Source organism: Malus sylvestris, chromosome 5, assembly GCF_916048215.2.
Source record: "Malus sylvestris chromosome 5, drMalSylv7.2, whole genome shotgun sequence".
In the NCBI taxonomy this organism is placed as follows: Eukaryota; Viridiplantae; Streptophyta; class Magnoliopsida; order Rosales; family Rosaceae; genus Malus; species Malus sylvestris.
The window spans coordinates 25,665,573-25,673,028 of record NC_062264.1 but is presented as its reverse complement, the minus strand read 5'-3'; the positions used below and the strand labels follow the sequence as shown (position 1 = coordinate 25,673,028).

Here is a 7,456-nt window from a genome sequence, read left to right as displayed (position 1 = left end):
TGTACGTGGTTCACCCAGATTGGCTACGTCCACGGAATAGAAGAGTTCTCATTAATTGTGAAGGGTTTACACAAGTACATAGGTTCAAGCTCTCCTTTAGTGAGTACAAGTGAATGATTTAGTACAAATGACATTAGGAAATATTGTGGGAGAATGATCTCGTAATCACGAAACTTCTAAATATCGGAGTGTGGTGTCGTCTTGACTTGCCTTATCTGTCTCATAGGTAGATGTGGCATCTTCTCTGGAAGTACTCTTCCTCCATCCAGGGGTGGTATCTTTAACTGGTGGAGATGCACAAGGTAATGTATCAATTTCACTTGAAGCTTACTTGTAGTTTCAGGCTTGGTCAAGCGCGATACAAACCATGTAGTAGGAGTCCCCCAAGTTGCCGAGCTAGGGGGTCTGCTGAAAGAGGTGACAGACAAGGTAAGCAATCAGAGTTCCGACTGATTGTTCACCTTCTCCCCATCTTGCAGCAGCATGAAGGATAAAGAGAAGAAAAATGAGAAGAGATGATATGAGATACTTTTGCTTTTGAAGAAGTAACTTTCCACAGGCTTATTCTTGAACTGAGCTGGAGGGTTTTCTGGTTTCCTCCAGAATATAAGGCCGACTGAAGAATTTGAGGGTCAAAACAAGTCCATCAAATCTAGAGTACGTTCCACCCTGCTGATATGGGATACTTTTGCTTTTGACAGAGTAATGGATGTATCGGCACGTGTGCTGTTACGCTTGTCTCCACATGCTTCCTTGTATCCTTTGCACTTGCCCTATCTGTTCCTCAAGCAGATGTGGAATCTTCCCTGGAAACATAAGATGTTGAAGATGAGTACTCGAGAGCAATGTCAGGTAAGTAATCAGGTAAGGGGTTCCAGGCAGTCAGTTCCTGGCTGGAAGCTTGATTCCAAGTGCTGACTGATTGCTCTCTTTCTCCTTGTCTTGCAGGTAAAAACAAGGCCAAAGGAAAAGACAGGGAAAAAGCATGATATGGGATACTCTTGCTTTTAACCCTGATGATATGAGATATTCTTGCTCTAGTATAGCTTGTTTGCAGAGGTATTATCGGGGGGAAAGAAAGCTGAATATTTCGAAAGGCTTCGTTGGGAGTGCCCTCTCAGATATGATGAAGGGTTGAGCATTTTTGCAGGTCTGCCTGTCCGTTGGGGATGGAGGTCGACATATATAGGAGTCTCCCTAACAACAAGTAGTAATGCTATTCCTTTACCCTGCTTGGTCATAGCACGGTAGTGGGAGCTGCTAGTTTCACATGTTTTAACTCTGTCAGAGCACTTTGAAAAAGTGGTCTGTGGTATCTGGCTCTTGAGATTCGGAGAACGATGCCTCTTCGATTTTTGAGAAAGCAATCATGCTGGGGGTCTGGCTCTCGAGATTCGGAGAGCAGTGTCTCTTCGATTTTTGAGAAAGTAATCATGTTGGGAGTCTGGCTCTCGAGATTCGGAGGGCGGTGCCTCTTCGATTTTGGAGCAAGCAATCCTGTTGGGAGTGTTGTCTCGAATGTGAGTAAAGGTTGGGCATGTTTGCTAGTCTACCTTGCCACGAAGCACAAAGGTTGACACATAGGGACTATCCAATTATCCAGCAATGGTACTGTTCCTTTACCCTCTCTTCGCTTTTGAGAAAGTAGTCATGTTGGGAGTCTGGCTCTCGAGATTCGGAGGACGGTGCCTCTTCGATTTTGGAGCAAGCAATCTTGTTGGGAGTGTTTTCTCGAATGTGAGTAAAGGTTGGGCATGTTTGCTAGTCTACCTTGCCACGAAGCACAGAGGTTGACACACAGGGACTTTCCAATTATCCAGCAGTGGTACTGTTCCTTTACCCTTGTGGGTAATAATATGGTAGCTAGACCTTCAAAATTTATGTGTCTAAACTTTGCTAGTGCTGTTTATTTGCTATTCTTTTACCTTTCTTGGTCAGAGCGATGTAGTGGGAGCTGCAAGCTTCACGTGCTCAACTTTGGCAGAGAACTTTGGCAAAGTTATCTGTGGTACCCATGAGCTATTGTTGCGTGTGGGAAGTGGGTGATTGAACAGTAAGATTCATGTGCTTTCTACTTCACCAGAAGTCTTCGACAGAATGCCCATAATTTCTGCAAAGCTGAGTGTGCGTGTGACAGGTGCTGACAAGGCTAGAAAAGTAGGTGCCTCTTCGATTTCTGAGATCGGCCCTCGTGGTCTCTGAGCAGCCCAGCTTTTGAGAAAGCGAGCGCCTCTTCAATTGATTCGGAGAACGATGCCTCATCGATTTTTGAGAAAGCAATCATGTTGGGGGTCTGGCTCTCGAAGATTCGGGGAGCAGTGTCTTTTCGATTTTTGAGAAAGTAATCATGTTGGGAGTCTGGCTCTCGAGATTCGGAGGGCGGCGCCTCTTCGATTTTGGAGCAAGCAATCTTGTTGGGAGTGTTTTCTCGAATGTGAGTAAAGGTTGGGCATGTTTGCTAGTCTACCTTGCCACGAAGCACAGAGGTTGACACATAGGGACTTTCCAATTATCCAGCAATGGTACTGTTCCTTTACCCTCTCTTCGATTTTTAAGAAAGTAGTCATGTTGGGAGTCTGGCTCTCGAGATTCGGAGGACGGTGCCTCTTCGATTTTGGAGCAAGCAATCTTATTGGGAGTGTTTTCTCGAATGTGAGTAAAGGTTGGGCATGTTTGCTAGTCTACCTTGCCACGAAGCACAGAGGTTGACACATAGGGACTTTCCAATTATCCAGCAATGGTACTGTTCCTTTACCCTCTCTTCGATTTTTAAGAAAGTAGTCATGTTGGAAGTCTGGCTCTCGAGATTCGGAGGACGGTGCCTCTTCGATTTTGGAGCAAGCAATCTTATTGGGAGTGTTTTCTCGAATGTGAGTAAAGGTTGGGCATGTTTGCTAGTCTACCTTGCCACGAAGCACAGAGGTTGACACACAGGGACTTTCCAATTATCCAGCAGTGGTACTGTTCCTTTACCCTTGTGGGTAATAATATGGTAGCTAGACCTTCAAAATTTATGGGTCTAAACTTTGTTAATGCTGTTTCTTTGCTATTCTTTTACCCTTCTTGGTCAGAGCGATGTAGTAGGAGCTGCAAGCTTCACGTGCTCAACTTTGGCAGAGAACTTTGGCAAAGTTATATGTGGTACCCATGAGCTATTGTTGCGTGTGGGAAGTGGGTGATTGAACAGTAAGATTCATGTGTTTTCTACTTCCCCAGAAGTCTTCGACAGAATGCCCATAATTTCCGCAAAGCTGAGTGTGCGTGTGACAAGTGCTGACAAGGCTGGAAAAGTAGGTGCCTCTTCGATTTCTGAGATCGGCCCTCGTGGTCTCTGGGGAGCCCAGCTTTTGAGAAAGCGAGCACCTCTTCGATTTCTGAGATCGGCCTTCTTGGTCTTTGAGCAGCCCAACTTTTGAGAAAGCAAACGCCTCTTCGATTTCTAAGATCAACCCTCGTGATCTCTAAGCAGCCCAGCTTTTGAGAAAGCAAACGCCTCTTCGATTTCTGAGCAGGCGCCTCTTCGATTTCTGAAGCTCCGTCGAGTGCAGATTTTTATAGGGGCTGGCATTAAGTTCCAAAGCACACTTGAATCTCCACCAGTAGAAGCTTCATTCTTGCACTTCTAAGATCTTGATTTGTCCGACCTCTTCTCTCTTCAACACCTTTGAAAATGTCTGGCCCCTCCGACCGTCGTTTTGACTTGAACCTTGTTGAAGAGGCAGCCCCGCCTTCTCCAGACAACATATGGCGCCCATCCTTCGTCTCCCCTACTGGTCCTCTTACCGTTGGGGATTCCGTGATGAAGAATGATATGACCGCTGCGGTGGTGGCCAGGAACCTTCTCACTCCCAAAGATAACAGACTACTTTCCAAACGGTCTGATGAGTTAGCTGTTAAGGATTCGCTGGCTCTCAGTGTTCAGTGTGCAGGTTCTGTGTCTAATATGGCCCAACGCCTATTTGCGCGAACCCGCCAAGTTGAATCATTGGCGGCTGAAGTGATGAGTCTCAAACAGGAAATTAGAGGGCTCAAGCATGAGAATAAACAGTTGCACCGGCTCGCACATGACTATGCTACAAACATGAAGAGGAAGCTTGACCAGATGAAGGAAACTGATGGTCAGGTTTTACTTGATCATCAGAGATTTGTGGGTTTGTTCCAAAGGCATTTATTGCCTTCGTCTTCTGGGGCTGTACCGCGTAATGAAGCTCCGAATGATCAACCTCTGATGCCTCCTCCTTCTAGGGTTCTGTCCAGTACTGAGGCTCCAAATGATCCCCCTCCGGTGCCTTCTCTTTCTGGGGCTGTACCGACTGCTGAGACTTCTCCTAAGCAACCTTTGTGAAGGCTCCCTCTTGTGTGTTTATTTTGACTCATGTATATGTACATATTTGTAGCTTATCGGGGATATCAATAAATAAGCTTTCCTTCATTTCAACGAATTGTGTTAAATACACCAAAGCCTTCTTCGCTAAGTTCTTTGAATTTTCTTTTGTTGAAGCTTGTATATTGAAGCTTTCTGAGTGGAGCATGTAGGTTGGGGTAGTGTTCCCTTAATTTTCCGAGTGAGGAAAACTTCTCGGTTGGAGACTTGGAAAATCCAAGTCACTGAGTGGGATCGGCTATATGAATCTTAGAACGCCATTGTGCTCGATCCTGTGTCATGTCCTTCGTTAGATCCAAGTACTCTAAGTCTTTTCTTAGAGTCTCTTCCAAAGTTTTCCTAGGTCTTCCTCTACCCCTTCGGCCCTGAACCTCTGTCCCATAGTCGCATCTTCTAATCGGAGCGTCAGTAGGCCTTCTTTGCACATGTCCAAACCACCGTAACCGATTTTCTCTCATCTTTCCTTCAATTTCGGCTACTCCTACTTTACCCCGGATATCCTCATTCCTAATCTTATCCTTTCTCGTGTGCCCACACATCCAACGAAGCATCCTCATCTCCGCTACACCCATTTTGTGTACGTGTTGATGTTTCACCGCCCAACATTCTGTGCCATACAGCATCGCCGGCCTTATTGCCGTCCTATAAAATTTTCCCTTGAGCTTCAGTGGCATACGACGGTCACACAACACGCCGGATGCACTCTTCCACTTCATCCATCCAGCTTGTATTCTATGGTTGAGATCTCCATCTAATTCTCCGTTCTTTTGCAAGATAGATCTTAGGTAACGAAAACGGTCGCTCTTTGGTATTTCTTGATCTCCGATCCTCACCCCTAACTCGTTTTGGCCTCCATTTGCACTGAACTTGCACTCCATATATTCTGTCTTTGATCGGCTTAGGCGAAGACCTTTAGATTCCAACACTTCTCTCCAAAGGTTAAGCTTTGCATTTACCCCTTCTTGAGTTTCATCTATCAACACTATATCGTCTGCGAAAAGCATACACCAAGGAATATCATCTTGAATATGTCCTGTTAACTCATCCATTACCAACGCAAAAAGGTAAGGACTTAAGGATGAGCCTTGATGTAATCCTACAGTTATGGGAAAGCTTTCGGTTTGTCCTTCATGAGTTCTTACGGCAGTCTTTGCTCCTTCATACATATCCTTTATAGCTTGGATATATGCTACTCGTACTCCTTTCTTCTCTAAAATCCTCCAAAGAATGTCTCTTGGGACCCTATCATACGCTTTTTCCTCGAAAGAGAAGAATAACATAACATAATTCAAACCCTAAACACTTTTATCTTGGTACCAGAGCAGGTTTCGACCTGTCTCTTTCTTTAAATCCTATTCATGTTCACTACTGTCTTCAGTGCTTCTCTTTGTTGGCTGTGTAACAGCCATTGAAACCATGCTCAAAAGTCTTGAAACAAGAGACCTCTATTAAAAACCCCAAAACCAGGTCTCGAAACAAGAGACCAGACCCGTTACAACCCAAACAGAGAAAAGCAAAACAAAACAAAACAAAAAGCCAAAACATATAAACCTAAACTACCAAACCGTGTGTCTCGAAGCAAAAGATACCACCTATTGGAAAAACCAAAAATCAGAAATCTAAAGCAAAGATTGCTTCTATGGCGGACAACCAAAAGTTGGTTCCAATCTCCAGCGAAAAGGAGCATGGGCTGGCTGATTATGCAGCCCACAAGAAAATTGGACAACAAGGTCTATAAGGAATCCACAACCCAATTGAGCGGCAAGCATGTGAACCTGGAGCCCACAATCTAAATAGGCAGCAAGTAATTGAAGATGTCGGCAGCAACTTGGGCATAGGCCAGGTTAGCCCAGCAACAACGACCCATCAGGAATTAAATTTAAAGCCTACAAATTTGGGTCCACAACTATCACTCTTGATTTTAATTAATTCTCAATAGCAATCTAATGATCCAGGTAACACGTGCACAACTTTAATTGCATCTGTTGATTTTGACACAGGTTGGATTATTGACTCTGGAGCCATTGATCATATGACTTATTATAGTAATTTATTTAACTCTACAACACCACCACCATGGGATAGTATTGTCACAGCTAATGGAGGTGTTGTCTCGGTTACAGGGGCGGGTACGATTGCATTTACTCCTGCTCTCTCCTTACACAACTGCTTACTTGTTCCCACACTCTCTAGCCATTTGTTATCCGTGGGACAAGTTACCGAGCAATTAGACTGTGTTGTGCAAATGTTTTCGTCTTTCTGTTTACTTCAGGATATTCGAACTCAGGCGATCATTGGGCGTGGTACTAAGAGAAAGGGGTGGTACTATGTTGATGATGTTACACAGAGCCGTGTTCATCAAGTTCAAGGTCGTGATAGTGGGAAGTTGAAGACCATTCAGTTGTGGCATCGTCGTCTTGGTCATGCTTCCTTCGGTTATTTGCGAAAATTACTTCCGTCATTATTTGGTAATATTTCATATTCTTCATTAAAGTGTAATGTTTGCACATTAGCCAAAAGTCATCGAGCTTCTTATCCCCCGAGTTTGAATAGAAGAACAATTCCTTTGAGCTAATTCATTCTAATGTGTGGGGGCCATCTCCGGTTACTACTCAGTATGGTGTACGTTGGTTTGTAACAATTGTTGATGATTGCACCAGAATGACTTGGTTGTACCTCATGAAAAATAAAAGCGATGTAGGTAGTATATTCAGAAGTTTTTATGACATGGTTTGTACTCAATATTCACTCCGTATTAAAGTGCTTTGATCAGACAACAGTGGTAAGTATCTTAATCAGGAACTTTCTCAGATTTTTACGAAAAAAGTGTTGGAAATGTGCCCTAAAACCAATCATATGATGATACTTTACGGACATTTCACATGTTAAACTAATGTAGTTTAAATATAAAGGGCAAAGATTATTGTTTGAGCCGTCTCATATAAATGTTATATGCTTAAACGATAAGTCCAAGGAATATGTGATTGGGAGAATGCAATCTAAAGAAGTTAGATTCATGAGACCATTCTTTCGTAGACACATCCTAAACGTTCCTGATCATAGGATTGCCAA

The 7,456-nt window shown here is 43.8% G+C and overlaps 1 long non-coding RNA gene across 2 annotated transcripts; it reads left to right on the top strand.

Moving 5' to 3' along the window:
- Positions 1–1,269: 1,269 nt before the first annotated feature.
- LOC126620955 (uncharacterized) lies at positions 1,270–3,199 on the top strand. Of its 2 annotated transcripts, none has more exons than XR_007622746.1 (2): positions 1,270–1,572; positions 2,487–3,199. It is a non-coding gene; the product is annotated as an uncharacterized LOC126620955 (long non-coding RNA). The 2 variants fall into 2 exon arrangements; XR_007622747.1 differs by lacking the exon at positions 1,270–1,572 and adding an exon at positions 1,630–1,789.
- Positions 3,200–7,456: the final 4,257 nt, after the last annotated feature.